Consider the following 17,619-nt stretch of genomic DNA (forward strand, 5'->3'; position numbering starts at 1 on the left):
CGCCGTTGGAAAGACAGGAGGGGACGGAAAACCCTGGGCGGAGAAGGGGGCGTGGCCACGTGACGCCCTCGATCTCCGGCCCCGCCCCTTTTGCTGCTGCGGAGGCTAGCTGGTGACGACGTGGAAAGATGGAGAACGCCTGAGGGACGCCGCCTGAACCATTAAGGAAAGGAGGCGGGGAGGGGGAGGGAGAGAGCGTGCGCGTGCGCGCAGAGCTGTGACCGAGCGGGTTGGGATTACGCACGCCGGCGCGCGCCCACTGGTTTCCCCCCCCCGAGGCGATCCGGCGGGGCGCGAGTCGGGCACGCACGGAGAGGAGGGTGTCACGGCTTTTCCCTTCCCCAGGGGAGCCGGAGCCCGGTGAGTCGCCGCCCCCCTTCTTCTCCTTCTTCCTCCCATTTTCTCCACACCGCCCAAGAATGCTTTTTAATTTTATTTTATTTTTATTTGTTTGCAAGGCTAATTAATATGTCTTTGAATAGAGATTTCTGGCCCAGAAGCAGGATGTCAGTGGGAGTGGGCCTCTAGAAAGCAAGAAAGATAACGCGTGTGTAAAAGGGACGTGGGGATGAAGGAAGCAATGACGCGGGTTGGGCAGGAGAGGGTAGGCAGTGATGGTTATGACAGCTGGAAGATCAGGTGGGTCTTGGGCATCTGGGTAGGAGTGGAGAAGATGGCTGGGAACAAGTGTACTCAAGATGGGGTGACGGGAAAGTACTTACTCTTCCCCCCCAATGCACACGCTTGCTTTGTATAGTGTGCACAATATTTTATATGGGTTATACTCTGAAGTCCTATGTGGGCTTCCCCTGAAGTAAACCACTCTCTTCTGAAGGGAGCCTTACTCCTAAATAGGTGTGGAGAGGTTTTGAATCTTGCATTAAGTCTAGATTAAATACCATACTCTGATTTTTGCACCGATAACAGCTTTAAGTCTACCTCCCTGATAAACTTGCTTTAAAAAAAAAGGTGTGAATCCATTCTTATAACCACCTTGGTTGTGAGTATGCCAAGAAAAAAAAAGGTAACTTGTCTGTATTAGCGAATACAGAGTCTGTACTTCAACCATCAGGGTAACTGGAGAATTGGTAATGGTGTCCCCTGTGTCTTAGTTTTGTGGTGCATTTGAGCATTTGTGGAAGGTGGTAGTGCTCCTGTATGGATTAACATGATGCATTTGGGGTTTTGTCTGCTTAACGTTGGTTTTGAGCATGACATTTTCTGGAAGGTATGCTTCTGAACACAAGAAATCTATGTGTAGAGCAAAATGTCTCATGTCCCTCTGAATCGGGCAGGGCGCAGCAATTGTGGGTTTCTGAATAGTGTTGGACTGCACTCCTGTCAGCCTTAACCTGTGAGGGATGGTGGGAGATGTATTTCAGCAAAATCTAGAAAACAATAATTGCCCAAGTCTGCTTTAGTAATTGGGTTTAATATCAGCTAAAATTTCAGTCCAGTAGTGTGGGACTGCAACATGACAGCTACTAGTGCAATCAGTGCCACTAGAATTTTGTTTTGCTGGCAGCTAATCTAATTGATTCTCAGTGTGGTGTAGTAGTGCATCGAGTGACGGACTAGAACTCTGGAGAACAGGATTGGAATCTCCTCTTGCCCATGGAAACTCACTGGGGGAGTGGAAATCATAAAACCAGTCCTTAAATATGTCACTTATCTTGAAATTTGTATTAGGATTGCTATATGTTGGTTCTGACTTGATGGCACAAAACACACGTACAATCTAATTGAAATGCCCATTTGGATCAGGCCTGAAAATATGAAAGAATAATGATAATTGGTGTAATTGTAGGCACAGTCATAGAGCAGAAGAAATAGGTTTGAGAGAGATCTGCATTCTTCTTGAGGAAGAAGAGTTAATGAAATCAGTGTCATTTGTGTTGGCTGATGACCAATATGGGAATGTGAGAACATCTGATTTGTTACAGACAAATTCTTGCCAACTGTGATGGGATTGACAGTTATTCAAACATAATTTCTTCTGCACAGTATGCTACTGAGTGAAAAGGTATCTATCTAGATACAGAGACTTGTACAAAAGTTCAGAAAATAGAATAAATTATTATCAGTGCTATTCAAATTTACAATAGTTTCTCTTGAGCATCTGAATTGCAAATGAAGCCCTTTGAAGAAGAGGATACTGGAGATGGGTGTGAAAAGTCTCATTTTAATCTTGGTTGTGGAACCTAAAGTAGTTTGGGTTAATTACAGTTAATGTTGCTGTCAGCATAACATGGTTAAGAGAATAACCTTTTTTTAGCCCACTTCTATTCTCTTAAATGGTGTCATTTAAATGCTTTAGAACGAGGCATACACTGCACCGTCTGCTACAGGGACCAAGAATCTCTGATCTTCCAGGTGCTGTGGTCTGCATGTCCTATAATTTACTTTCATTGGCCATGCTGCTTGAGGATTCTGGGAATTGAAGTCCGAAATGCTGGGAGGAACAGAGTTTTGTACAGACATCACCTTAGTTGGGTTGAACCTGCAGTGAGCATTTTCCATGCATGGGATCTGCTCTTTAAGTGAGTTACTGTACATTCCTCTTCCTTTACAAGTGTCAGTCATATGATGTGATTACATTAAGTAGTATGAGAGAAATTGGCTGTTAGTTGTCTGTACATAGCAGTTTGCACTTACTGTAACTGTTCTTCACATACAGTACCACTTTATAATGATTTGCATAAAAGTATATTGCATCGTAGTGGTGCTTGCCTGCAGGAAAATGTGTACTGTACAGGATTATATTCTTATTAGTTCCTTGCTGTGAGGGTTCAACCTTGTCTTCCCCTCCCCACACTTTTGGACCCCTCTGGCAAATGCACCAAACTCAATTTCTTGCTTTTTAAACCATCAACATTTACTACAAAACCGTTTGACTCAGTATTAGGATCTTCAAACAACCTGGCTTTCTCCGTCCTCTCCAATGGGAGACGAAGGAGTTTAGGGACTTAGTTTGTAAAACGTTCAGCTTCTCAGTCCTTTCCAAGTTCTGAGCTTTATCCCACTCTGAGTTCAACTCTTTTGCAGGATCCCCTGACCACAGCAGGTGCCATAAGGGCAATGTGTCATCAACCCAGCAGCCTCTTGCCTGGATCGTTCATTTCTGGGGTGCAGTTGCCCACCTTTCTACAGGCAGTTGGTCCCACCTGGGGGAGGGGTTTTCTATACTGTCCTTTCCTTCCTCAGTTCCTCTGTCTGTGCCCTCTTATATTTTTTTATTCCACTCTCTTTTTGTGTTCCCTTCTAGTAAGAGGGTTTTCTGGGTGGGCAATATTTTCTTCTCTGCTTGGCTTCCTCTCAGCAACATCAGCTGTTCCCACTCATGAGTCCATGGGTTTTCCATCCAGATCCCATCTCTTGGGCAAAACATGTTCCTCCTCTTTTCCTTTATAATCCTGGTCTCTATCTCTCTAGCCTTTTCTCTCCTCTGCCTCTCTTGTTGCTTCCCCTCCCCTTATTTATAATGGCCTCCCCTTTGACTTCCCCTCCCTCTCCTGTCCAACTTTTCCCACCTTTTTTCCTCTCTGTAGACTAGTGGCTCCCAACCTTAGTTCCTGAGATGTTCCTGGACTACCACTTCCAGACATTTTAGCTAGCAAAGTTAGTGGTGAAGGCTTCTCGGAGTTTTAGTTTAAGAACATCTGGGGACTCAAAGTTGGGAACTCCTGTAGACCACCTTCTTCAACAGTGCGGCATCACCTTTTCTTACCAGAGCTTCTTGGCACAGTGGTTAAACTGCTGTACTGCATCCCAAACTGTGCTCACGACCTGGGGTTCAATCCCAGGTAGCCAGCTCAAGGTTGACTCAGCCTTCTATCCTTCCGAGGTCGGTAAAATGAGTACCCAGCTCGCTGGGGTGGCAATGTGTAGCCTGCATAATTAACTTGTAAACCGCCCAGAGAGTGCTTGAAGCGCTGTGGGGCGGTATACAGTGCTGCCTCGCTAAACAATTGCCCCGCATGACAGTTTTTTCACTAGACATTGGCTTTTTGTGATCGCTATAGCAATTCGCAAAACAGTGATTCCTATGGAGGAATTTCGCTGGACAATGTTTGGTCCCTGCTTTGCAAACAGATTTTCGGTAGACGACAATTTTAACATCTCCCTCCGCGCTCGTAAACGGGTGTTTTCGGGACCTATGCTTCGCAAGACAGCAATTTAAACAGCTGATCGGCGGTTCGCCAAGCAGTTTTCCTATGGCCGATCTTCGCTAGACAACGATGATTCTTCCCCATTGGAACACATTAAACAGGTTTCAATGCATTCCAATGGGGAAATGCTTTTCGCTAGACAATGATTTCGCTAAACAGCAATTTCAGTGGAATGGTTTATCATTGTCTAGCGAGGCACCACTGTATAAGCACCATGCTTTGCTTTGCACTGGGTTGGTGGTATTTTCCGTGGAAGAGGAGACGGCACTCTGTCAAGCAATGTTGTCTTTCCACCCCCTTTCTCATATCTTACTTCCTGATACTGGAGAGTGTAAAAAGTCATATGGAGCACAAAAACACTGTTTATTGACATCGAAAAATCATTTTTATGCTTATGCCTACATGTTTTCCAGCCCAGCCTGGCAAGCTATCCTTATACAGATCTCTAGGGAAGCTACTGCATATGTAAAGTTCTTGTCATTGTACCTGATAAAAGGATTTGTAGAGTTGGAGACCAGGCAGAAAAAGGCTACCAAAAGAAATCAAGGCATTAAAGGGTTGTTGTTGTTGTTGTTTTTACAATATATACAATAATTGGGACTAGCATAGGGAGAGAGCAAAAGCAGATACTGTATAAATTGTGCATGATAGAAGGGTATAAATACAGTATGGTGCGGGGAAAGTAGATATAAATAAGTTTTTCGTCCTCTAATACCCAGGTTCCTCTGGTCAAGCTGAATTGTGGAATAATTAGATTGTTAAGAAGGAAGCACTGTTTTACATGGCAAAGAGTTAATCTGTGGAATTTCTTATTATAAGATGTAGCAATGACTGCCACCCTGGGTGGCTTTAAAAAAGAAGTAGAGAGATCCATCTAAGTTAGGACCATGAGCTGCTTCTGCTCTGGATAGCTAATGCTGGAGGCAACGTGCTTCTCTGTATTGGTGGATGGAGAGCACTCTTCTGCCTGTGGGCTTTTTAAATGGATCTAGTTCACTACAGTGTTAATGGAAAGTTGGAGCAGATTGGGCTTTAGTTGGCTCTGGTATGGCTTTCCTTATGTTCGTTATCGTTCATAAATGCTTTGGCTAAGGCACCCTTGGGTAGCTTTATTGGTTAAGAGCACAAAAAGACAAGAGATGTAATTCCCCAGATGCAAAGTAAGGAGGCAGCTTGTACCCAATTCCACTCATCATGGCTGAAATCCTGGGCTAACTTTACACATGGTAATGTGTATGTCATAATCAACTGTAGCATTTTTTCATAAATTAAACAAAACTGATCCCCCTGCCCCCTGGAAGGTTCTGAGGCTTCCATGGGATCCTGTTTGTTGTGGGAAAGTCACTGATTGCTGCAAAACTGGGGCTGGGGCGAGGTAAAATCATCCTGTTGATAGCAATTTTCATAAATGAAAGACTCCCTCCCCCCATCCTGAGGAACCCTCCCCCCCAATTGTTTCCCCATGACAAAAGGGATCCCAAGGGAGCTTCAGCACTGTTCCAAGTGCGGGGAATTGGGAATATATAATTTACCAAAACCATTATGTCTGATGACACCATCAGCCTTATGATGCCACTGCAACATAATGGAGCTATGAATTGCACATAGCCATTAAAATCTGATAGACTAGGTGCCCCCATTAATTACCAGTTCTAGTCAAACAGTTTAAAGCTGTTGTGTGCTTGATGCTGAGATTCTTGAATAACCAGTAGAATGGCCTGTGCTGTAGATTCTTCATTGAAGGCCCCTTATTGGGTGCCATGTGACAAACAGCTAGGATTTGCTTGGCGGGTGGCATCATATATGGTATGTGGAGAGCTCTTCCCACAAAGTTACCTTGATATTATTTTGCTGTCAGGCAAATATCCTCCTATTTTCCCTGGCTTTGCACATTGATTTTGTACTACTTCATGTGTTTTTTGTAACAGCTGATTGCTTTTATAGAAAAGTGTTGTGGCACCTTTTTAAAAAAAGAATCCAGATTTATTTCAATGTTAGCTTTTACAGTGTGAGGAAGTAGACTATAATCTATAAAAGTCTGCACTGAAACAAATCTGCTAGCCTTTTAGGTGCCACAAATTTTATTTTAATTTTTCTTTTATACGTCAAGATAATGTCACATCATAGATTAATAAATGTATTAACCTAGGTGCGTTAAAATGAATTGCTAACTAAATAAAGATTTCTTGACATTACTGTGCATCAGAGTAATGGCTGATTGTTTCAGTGGCTCCCTTAGGTTGTGACCTGTATCTGTTTTACACCCTGCCGTTCCATACCATTTTATAGAGACACCACTGGAATAAGAACAACTTATGAGTAGTCACTATTAATGATTTCTGAGGATAAAACGTTTCAGGCGGTGCAGAACTCTTGCAAGTTTTATTCTGGAGCATTGCACATTTTAAGAATCTGGTTACCCTAATAGTTCTTCATATATAACAGAAGGGCCAGAAGTCTCCAGAAACCGCCGGACACCTCTGCAATAACAGATTGGTCACAGATCTCCATTCTTCGACAATGTACAAGTGTTTTTAACCTAAATTTGAACAAATACTGTTTTGAGGATAAAATGTAGAAAATGTCTAAAAAGGAGGTTTGAAATGGCCCACTTGGTTAGAGGTGATGTGCATGATCACTACAAGCACTGAATTTGTTTTGGTCTGGCCACCAGCCTTGACACTTGTACTGCATTTCTGCATGCTACGAGCTTGCATGGGTTTGTTCCAGTATGTTTGTTTGCTGTTATGTGCTGTCAAGTTGCCTCTGATTCACGGCAACACTGTGAATGAGCAATCTCCAAAATGTCCTGACCTCAACAGCCCTGCTTAGCTCTTGCAAACTCAAGTCTGTGGCTTCGTTTAAGGAGTCAATCCATCTCGTATTTGGTCTTCCTCTTTTTCTGCTGCCTTCACATTTCCCAACATTACTGTCCTTTCCAGAGAATCCTGCCTTATCATGATGTGTCCAAAGCAGGACAGCTTCAGCATTTTTGCCTCCAGAGATAGTTCAGGCTTAATTTACTTTGGAAGCCATTTGTTTGTCTTTCTGGCTGTTCCGGGTATCTCCAAACCTCTCCTCCAGCACCATATTTCAAACAAATAATTTTTTTTCCTGTCAGCTTTCTTAACTGTCCAGCTTTCATAGCCATACATGGAAGACAAGAGTGTGGAAGATCTTGGTTTTGGGCTCCAGTGACATATCCTTACACTTGATGAACTTTTCTAATTCCTTTATTGCTGTTCTTCCAAGTTTCAGTCTTCTGATTTCTTTGTTGCAGTCTCCATTGGGATTAATGATTGAAGCAAGATATAAAAAATCTCTTAATTATTTCAGTTTCTTTATTTGTATGCTATACTAGGCAATAAATACTCCCCAACACACACTTGTTAAGAAATTTAACAGGGATAAGTACAAAGTTCTGCACCGAGGGGGAACAAACCAGTGCACAGTTACAAGATGGAGAATACTTGGCTCAGCAATATTACGAGTGAGAAGGATCTTGGAATTGTTGCAGATCAAGAGCTGAATACGAGCCAAAAGTGTGATGTGGCTGAATAAAGTCAAATGCTATTTTAAGAACAGCATTTTAACAATTTCTGGATTAACAGAAGTATAGTCTCCAAATCCTGTGAGGTACTAGTTCCCCTCTATTTAGCACTGGTTAGGCCTCATCTAGAGTACAGTGGTGCCCCGCATGATGACAATTCATTCCCCTAAAATCGCTGTTAAGCGAAATCGTCATCATGTGAAAAGCAATTCTCCATTGGAATACATTGAAACCCATTTAATGCGTTCCAATGGGGAGATTATCTCGTTGTCCAGCGAAGATCGCCCATAGGGGAAGCAATTTTCTGAGCGCTGATCAGCTGTTAAAATGGCTGCCCCGCGAAGCATGGGTCCGGAAAAGACAGGGCAGCAATTTTGTGAAGCCAAAAAAATCGTCGTCTTGCGAACAAACGGTTTGCTAAGCATGGACCCAATCGACGTCCAGCGAAAATCCCCCATTGATATAACCGTTTGCGAATTGCTATGGTGATCGCAAAAAGTCATCGTTCTGCGGTTTCGTCGTTCTGCGGGGCCGTCGTCGTGAGGGGCACCACTGTACTGTGTAGAGTTCTAGACACCACACAACAAACTGGAGCAAGTTCAGAAGAGGGCAATAAAGATGACCAAGGGGCTGGAAACCAAGCCCTACAAGGAAAGATTGAAAGAACTGGGCCTGTTTAGCCTTGAGAAAAGAAGACTAAGGAGAGGTATGGCAGCACTTTTCAAATACTTGAAAGGTAGTCATACAGAGTGGGGGAGCTACAGGAAGACAGATTTAGGCTGAATATCAGGAAAAACTTCTTAACTGTTAGAGCAGTATGATGATGGAACCAATTACCTTGAGAGGTGGTGAGTGGTCCAATGCTGGAGGCATTTAAGAGAAAAATTGGACCACCCTCTGTCAGATCTACTTTGATTTGGATTCCTGCATTGAGCAGGGGATTGGACCCGATGGCCTTCTACTGTAGGCCCTTTCCAACTCAGTTATTCTGCGATCTGTGATTCCATGAGGATGTACTGTGAATGTGATGTATCCCATAATATTATGGTGTTATGAGTAGTACTTAATTCACAATTTCTGTTCAAGCTCTTAGTGGCTTAAGAACATATATTTCTGTTGTAGCTCTTGCTGCTGTGGAGAAATGATTGAATCAGTCTGTTTGCAGGCAGCAGATCAAATGGCTTCTTGCCACAGGCAAGCTTTAAAATGTGTATAAAACTGAGAACAGCTGTAGATTTTCCACTTTGTGTGTGTGTGTGTGTCCCCTGAGGTATTATTCATCACTTTTTAATTGGGAAGATTTGATGGTGCCTTCAGCCTCTGCTTCAAAGGCTGTGTTGAGCTTGAGACCCTGTGAAAGCCTTTGAAGAGACTAGCATGTTTTCCCCCTTGCTGTAGCCTTGCCACTAAAGTAAGGAGAAACTATTTGATCTTATGAGAAATGCTGACTCTCTTTTGTAAAGCAGACCTTACTGATATGTTGTGTCAAACAATACAAATAGAACATAACAAATGTGCTCTTGTTCTTTGGCAGATAAGGTACTGTGAAAATTAGTTCCTAAAGGAAAATGACAGGGCTAATTCATATGAAAAAATATTTTTTTGCGTAGTTTGATTAGTCTGTGCATGAGAAAGGATTCCTTGTGTGTCTTCGACGGCAAATTGCTTATGCCAGTGAAGTATCTTATTAAACCATACTTAATCCTATGTATGCAGTTCCTGAGCCGTATGATATCCGATATAGTGGTGCCTCGCATTACGATGTTAATTTGTTCCAGCAAAATCGCTGTAGAACGAAAACGTAATGCGAAATTAAAAAGCCGAATTGAAATGCATTAAAACCCGATTAATTCATTCCTAGGGGCTTGAAACTCACAGTCCAGCGAAGATCCTCCATAGGGCGGCCATTTTCGCTGGCTGTCTTGCGAGGAATCTGTCCCAGAAAAGAGCGGGGAGCCATTTTTTTTACCCGGTGGCCATTTTGAAACCGCAGATCAGCTGTTTTAAAATCGTCGTTTTGCGAGAACCAGTTCCCGAAGCAGGGAACTGATCATCGCAAAGCGAAATTCCCCCATTGAAACCATCATAAAGCGATCACTTTTGCGATCGCAAAAAGTTCGTCTTAATGCAGTTTCGTCGTTAAATGGGATGCCCGTCTTGCGAGGCACCACTGTACTTGATTTCTTATCTGTAACGTGCTTCTCTTGTCTTGAGTCATCAATGGATGCATGTAGACTCCACATTGTAGAGGTGTGCAAGTTTGTGTTGTGTTTTTTTTGGACTGCATTTCTCATGATTCCACACGTCTTATATAAATGTTTTCTAGAATGTATTTTTAAAAATCACTCCTTGAAAGCCTACATACTTCTAGCGTGGTGGATAGTTAGTTAGATTTGGTCTGGCAAGAACTGGGTTCAGGTCCTGCTTGGCTGTGGAGTCCGTTTTCCTTCATAAAATAAGGGGAGACTGTGCATGCTTCCTTGGAGTCGTTGTAGAAGGCACAGGTTATACAAACATAATGGGCAGCCAATAGGAAATAGCTTACATAGTTACAGTTGATGAGAGAAATCAGAATAATATTTTGGGATCTAATGTTCCATAGGCATCTGTCACCAGATATCCTCTTTAGGCATCTATCCTCGCAGGCCTCCTGTTACTCAATCTGCTTTACAATCAAGGATATTTTAAAATGTTTCTTCAGCTCTGTATGTTATAGTCCTTAGTTTAGAACTTTATGTTCTGCTTGATCAGACATGACAATCTGGTGAAAACTGTACAAGGTGATCCTTTCAAACTGAATAAGAAGCGTGGCAGCATTCTGTCACACACTTGAGGCACCGATCCTGACTGTACATTCTGAGAAAAAGGCATGTACAGTATAGGATTGGATTGTACAGCATTGCTGAGAAGTGAAGCCCAAGATACAGCTGTACAGACAATGGAAGAATATGGCTAGAAGAATACCGTATTTTTCACTCCATAAGACGCACCTTTCCATAAGACGCACCAATTTTTGTAGGAGAAGAAAACAGGAAAATATAATCTGTTTTCTTCGCTCCATAAGACGCACAGACTTTCCACCCCCCTGTTTTGTGGGGGGAAAGTGCGTCTTATGATGCGAAAAATACGGTAAATGGGTTGCATGGAGCATCCAAGCAAAAGTCATTCCTTCATCAGTTCATGTCCATGCGGAAATTAAACCTGCCTTGGTTTCTGATACTGAATGCTCTGAGTAATAGGGAGGGCATAGGTGGAGGTTTCTTCCTCTTGGGGGGAGACCCGTGCAATATAGCAACCCTAGTTCCATATGCTTCCTGTACATTATGATGACTGGCATTTCATTATCAGCTTTAAAGGCCATTGTAGCATGATTACATTTTGTGGTAATATCAAAGGATGTTTTTATAAAAACTTATTTTCACCTACTATCTTCCTCCTTTTTCTGGGTGTTTCCCCCTCTTTATCATGTGAAGTCACATAAATAGAAGAGCAACCATCTCTCTATCTTCTGAATCTTCAGTGGCTTGGCGCTCGTGGTCCTCTCCCAATGAAGTTTTACTGTAAGATTACGGAGATTGCAATCTTGGGTGTTCAGGTCTACATTTAAGCCTGGGCAGCAGAAGGTGAGGGGCCACTGAGATTCCCCCCCATCAAACATTCAGGGACGTGGGCTCATTTTAGTTGTTGGGGGATGCTTTCATCATGTACAGTATGCATTATTGTTGTCTTCTCCCATCTGAATCTAAAGCTGCATTTGCTGTCCTTTTTCTGTTTAATCTCTTAAAAAGATCTGAACCTATATATATAGGTTACGTTCAGACCTCAAGCCTGTGAGATATGCTTAGAACACTGATGTCTACCAACTGAAGGTCCACCATGGTGGTAGCCCTGAAATTGGGGCCAGTGACTGCTTTTTGTGTATCACTGAACTTTGCTGATGAAGAGAAATGCTTATATATTTATGTTACTGAAATCTCCATTGGAAAAAGACCTTTAGCAGACAAGTTGTGTCCTTACGTTTCTGGTAGTATTTTTCATGCTGATAGAGAAGCTTAGCAAACAGAGGATGAAATCAATAACACTTTAATAATATGTTTCTTTCAGATTCTCTGAATTGATGTGGCCAGTACAGCATTGCTGAAATAGGTGAGAAAATAGTTTCTTCGGTAAAATAGTTTCTTCGGTAGAAATAGGTGTCTGAATTCAGCGTAACTCCAAAGAGTATACTTGTATGCATGCCAGAATATTTCATAGAGATCATGCAAATGTTGTTGTACACAGATGGTATATAATAAGTTTACTCAAGTTTGATATTAATTACTTTTGTCTATCATTGGAAAGTCTATCACTGGTTATAGCTCATCTCCCCAGCTTGTGACAGATGACCGCAAGCAGAATACTAATAGGCAGAAATTTTGAGACAGTTCTCCAGTTCTGCCTTGCATGCCTTTATGACTTAAATTCAAAGCAATTGTGTTAAATCTTTAAAAGGTAGAGGTAGTTTTCTGCTATATAACTGTTTCCTCCTTTATGTTTAAATGTCACATGATTTTTAGACAAGTACATGAAACAATACAAAACTGAAGTTAAAATATAGGTAGTCTCGTAACTTTGAGATGCAGGGTGGATTTGATTTAAATCATGATTTCCATTTTAGAAATCAGATTTTTGGCAGTTTAAATAAAACTTTTATTTCAATTGTCAACATCTGCTTTTTTAGAAATTTAAATTGAGATTTAAATCAAATCCACCCTGCTTCTCAAAGTTACAAAACTTATAAACATTTTTAAAAAAAATAATTTATTATTATCCACTCTGTTGAGAAATAGAAATATGCAACAAAGAGGAAGTCCTGAATCTAGTTCTTCATTTAACAGATATACATATGTAAAAATTCAGTGGTGTCTGGTCAGAACATTTTTGCTAATCTAGTGGCAGCTTTAAAAGAATGAAATTCTAGAATATCTCAGTAGTGAGAAAGCTACTTATCTTCAATAAACAAACTGAACACTGAATTAAAACTAAGGATGAAGGATATTAAAATTTCATTTCTGATCCTTGCTTTTAAAAGCTACCTTAATGTTCTGTGAAACAGTCAATAAAAGTAGTAATTACCATCTCTGCAAACCTTGGAATTAAGTTATTTTCAGTAGTGATGCAGCTGGCTGGGTGTATATGAGAGAGAGAACATTTGTGTGCTAGCGTAGTGATATTATGCAGCATGACAGTATGCTGTTATCTTTCTGTCAGGCTCCTTATCTGTGCTTATTTGCTGAGCAAATTTTGGATGAAATATTAATGCAGAGACTTAACTTATCATTCTTGGAGTTTAGTTTGTGCCTCTTTACAATGAAAGTGGTTTCAATCTTCTAATCCCAAGTAGCAGTGAACTCCTTGTACATATGTAACTTTTTTTTTTTTGCTCCAGTGTTACATCTTGGGTTATATGATGGTGAGAAGAAATTTCAAAGACGCAGTGGGAACAAGATGTAAAGTTCCAACACATATCAAGTCACACTATAGGACTTTACTCGACAGGGAACTGACTCTCTCTATTCAAAAATAATGCAAGCAATTTTCAGTACTGTGGGCTGGATGCCCTGAATGTATGACTCTTATGATTTGAAATGAATTAAATAAACAAAATGAGCTGAATATTAATAAATATTTTAACTAAGGTCCTCTTTCCTTCATTCCTGAGCTGATGATGTGCATTCTTGTAAAATTGTACTGTATCTCTATTTCTTGAGTGCTCACATTGACATTCATGGAATTGGTAGAAAAGGGACTGGATGCTTGCTCTATGTCAGAGACATTAAAACTCAGTTGTGGCTAAATATCAATCATAATTTGGAGTTCTAATTCCATGTGTGTCAATATCTGTAGCAATACTGGATAGAGATGGGGGTATTCGTATTCATATACGACTATCCACCCCCACAAGTGCAGATAACGAGGGTCCGGCTCCATGGGGCCGGAGAGTCCACTCACAATTTCGCCGTTGCCGCAGGCTCCATGGAACCTTCCTATCGCTCCATTGCTCGTGATAGATTAGCCAGTCCTGGCAGAAGGCAGGATGATGAGCATCTCTGCCAGGTCGCAGAGTGGCTAATCATGAGAGGTCGGTCTGGCCCCAGGGGGCCAGACCCTCGTTATCTGCACCTGGGGGGGGCACTGTATTCGTATTTGTATATAAATACAAATATCCTCATCTCTAATACTGAATATAAGAATCACTGTGTAAAGATGTTCCATCTGTGTTTTACCTGCTGGTTGAGATGCCGTATTGACAAGAACTCTGCTTCAGCTTTTGGTCATGGTTCTCACGCTTTGGCCTTCTGGGTGTTATGGTGTACAAGTCTCAGAACCTCTATACATTAGAAGTATTGGTTGTGAGTTCTGAGGCAGCAGAGTCCAAATATTTGAAAGGAACAGTTGAAACCACAGTTTCAGATCAGAGGTCGCTGGGTTGGGTGGGCAGAGGGATGGCTGGATCTTCTCAAATTATTTTGCTAGAAATCCGTCCACTGGACCCAGATGGAACATGGTAGATCAGACTATAAACTGTTAACAACAGTCCTCTGTATGCTGTATATCTGGGATAACTTGTATGAACAAGCTCAAATCTACATCTGAGTTGCTGCAGATGAGGATTTGTACAAGAAAGATCTACAGCTAGCCAGCGGAGCTGCACAAAATCAGGGAGGCCACCAATCAATACTCTCATTTTACATAAGGAATACTTGAAGCTTTACTTCTTATTTTTAAATTGCTGATAATAAGAATAATAAAAATAGGGAAAGGAAGCCTAGTGTATAAACTAAGCTTAATTTCCACCTTTTCCAATATGGAGTTTACTATGCTCCTTTATATCGCTGTTCCTATGCAGGGAGAAGCTATATGCTTTGATGTAAGGCAAGGAAAGATGTTAAGGCATCAGGAATCTTTTGTCTGTGGAGAACAAAGATATGAAGGAAGGGAATGAACTCTACTCCTTTGAGGGCGAAATTTGCTCTCAGTTCTGAAAGTTCGCAGATTCCAATCTCCCTTGAAGTGACACTTTCGCCTGCTGGGGAATTACTCCTGCTTAGCTCCAAAAAGTAAAAGGCCTACAGCTGGAAAGAGACTGGGGCTGAGCTGGAGCCCATTTCTCTGTGTGCCATGTGATTGCCATGAAGTAGATTGGTGGTCCCCAACCTTGGGTCTCCAGATGTTCTTGGACTTCAACTCCAAGAAATCCTGGCCAGCAGAGGTGGTGGTGAAGGCTTCTGGGAGTTGTAGTCCAAGAACATCTGGAGGCCCAAGGTTGGGGACCACCGAAGTAGATCACACTGAACTGCTTCACAAGTGTTTCAAATTGAATTCTGTTGAAGGAGCCTCATGGTGCAGTGGTTAAACTGCATTTTTGGAGCTACGACTTTGCTCATGATCTGAGTGCAGTCCCAACAGCCTCAAGTAGTTGGCTCAAGATTGACTCATCTTTCCATCCTCCCAAGATTGATACATGGAGTACTCAGCTCACCAGGGGAGGAGGGGCAGTGTGTAGCCCGCATAATTAAATTGTAAACTGCCCAGAAAGCTATGTGGCACTATACTGTATAAGCAACACGCTTTACTTTTGCTGTGCTTTTATTTCCCCGTGTGATCACGCCCTTAGAAGCGTTGCTGGTTTAGTATAAATCACCCAGTGGGATCCTTGTCTACATTCTGCCTACTTGTGTTGTAGATCAGTGGTCCCCAACCTTGGGCCTCCAGATGTTCTTCAGCTCCCAGAAATCCTGGCCAGCAGAGATGGTCGTGAAGGCTTCTGGGAGCTGTAGTCCAAGAACATCTGGAGGCCCAAGGTTGAGGATCACTGCTGTAGATTATTGTGAAATACAAGTAAATTGAGACTATAATGAGAATCAGAAGCTTTGATATTGCTGTCAGTATGCTCTTCGAACTGTCTTCTTAGGGTTCCTCCATAACTGCTGTGGGAAAGTTTCTTGACACTAGCCTATCAGTGGCTTGTTGGTGATGTTTACATTAGGATTAAGTTGTCATGAAGCAGGATACACTAGCAAATATGAAGTGGTTAATCGTTAACTTCCTAGTAATGTGCGTGCTCCACCAGGACTGATTCTGTGTTTATAGATATGCTCTTGTAATTGAGCTGGCCGTGAAAGTTTCGTGTGGCAGCTGATTAACTTCATACCATATCTTCCAGTTTTGCAGTCGCTGCTGTTTGTGTCCTCCTCTGATAATCCTGTAAAGGAAGTCTGAAACTCACTCGACGGGATAATTGGAAATTCTAAAGGTAAGAAACTCTTTGGGCCCGTAGAATCGTGAATATTCACACACTACTTTTTAGGAAGGCTCAGATATATATGTTGTCTAGTATACCACTGTAAAAGAGAGAAGTGTGGAACTGTTAGCAGTCTGCTGCTACAGTATTTACAAATCCAATGGAGTATATAGGAGGTGAATGAGATTGTAAGATGCTTGTAAGTCAAGGTAATATATACCATTATAATGGGCTGCTCCATGTACTGTATGGGGAAGAGTAAGGTACTGCTGTAGGAGATAAAGGTGGGCAGGTAAATCTTCTAAAATCTGTTGCTTTCCATTGTACTTTCATAAGGGCTTGTCACTTCCTGGAAAAATAAGGTTTGAATAATTTTTGGGGGGAGTTAAAAAAAATCTGTAGATTTTTCTTATGTAGCACAACTGTATAGTTTAGAATTTTCACAGTCAAACTCAGTAGCCCCATGATGTTATCTCGCTTCCTACTGCAGAGAAAAAAGAAGAGATAGGAGTGCTGTATTTCAGTGTACAGGAAATATAGACGATGTAACCTCAAATTTTTGAACCATTACTTCAGTGTGTTAAAATGTCTTAAATCGTTGGCACTTGTTATGAAAAGTTGTTTGACTTTCCAACTATGAACGTAGCCTGTAGTCATACTCAATGGCCAAAATTCTCTTACCTAGTTTTATTGGCATAGCTCTAACAGTGTCTTTTTTTTTGGGGGGGGGGGAGTTGTGCAGCTGAGAATGCAACAGATGATTCCTTCACTGACTTCTGAACTTGAGGCAATTTACACCATTAATGTTACATCAGCACAGCTACACTAGAGGACGTTAAACCATGTTTTTACTGGATTTGTGCTGTTTGCTATTTGTTATTTGTTTTGAACTTTGTGACACTTCGGCTATTATAATAAAAACTAGAAAGTATTTTGTAGATGCATGTATAAAGTAGTAAAATGAGAAATCAAGATGGATTGTTTTGAAAAGAGTTAAGTGGTAATCTTACAAAAATGTTACCTGTTAGGATACACTGTCAGGTCGTTTTTGAAGTCATATTTATTTTGGCACTAAAAAAAACTCTGACAGATAAATTGATGTATGTTAACGTATTACAGAGGGGGAGTCTAGACTTAATAAAAAATATATGATATTTTCAAGGCGGTGTTTTGAATTCATACAGAAATCGGCTTAGTCCCAATCCACCAGAGCAGGGGTGTCCAAACTATGGTGCGTGGGCTACATCTGGCCCACCTTACCGTTTTACCTGTCCCATTCCCTTCTGCCCATGTGTGTGGGGGAACGTGTGTGTGCGTGTCTGTGTGCATGCAGGGGGGCGGGAGTGCGTGTGTGTGTGCATGCAGCGGGCAGGCATGCATGCATGTTCCTGTTCCTTTGCCCTCAAAAATGATAAAAAATATCCGGTGTGACCCTCACAGTGAAATGTTTGGAGACCCCTGAATCAGAGGATTGTGCAGAACACACTGTTGACAGTGTGGGTCCCCAGGGGTTCTTGGGTCCCCAGGGGTTCTTGGGTCCCCAGGGGTTCTTGGACTAAAACTCCCAGAAGCCTTTACCACAAGCTGTGCTGGCCGGGATTTCTGGGAGTGGTAGT

At 41.8% G+C, this 17,619-nt stretch overlaps 1 protein-coding gene across 3 annotated transcripts in view; it reads left to right on the top strand.

The window, feature by feature from the left end:
• Positions 1 to 217: 217 nt before the first annotated feature.
• The window catches only part of DYM (dymeclin), a 238,828-nt gene continuing 221,426 nt past the window's right edge, over positions 218 to 17,619 (top strand). For 2 of the 3 annotated variants that reach the window (XM_072992948.2, XM_072992946.2), the window contains exons 1-3: positions 218 to 360; positions 11,824 to 11,865; positions 15,926 to 16,015. The gene's annotated coding sequence lies outside the window, so the exon portion shown is untranslated. Of the gene's footprint in view, positions 361 to 8,266; positions 8,426 to 11,823; positions 11,866 to 15,925; positions 16,016 to 17,619 lie in introns of those variants that run through there. The other variant, XM_078384136.1, reaches the window with a different exon arrangement.

Source organism: Pogona vitticeps, chromosome 2 (assembly GCF_051106095.1).
Source record: "Pogona vitticeps strain Pit_001003342236 chromosome 2, PviZW2.1, whole genome shotgun sequence".
Taxonomy (NCBI): Eukaryota; Metazoa; Chordata; class Lepidosauria; order Squamata; family Agamidae; genus Pogona; species Pogona vitticeps.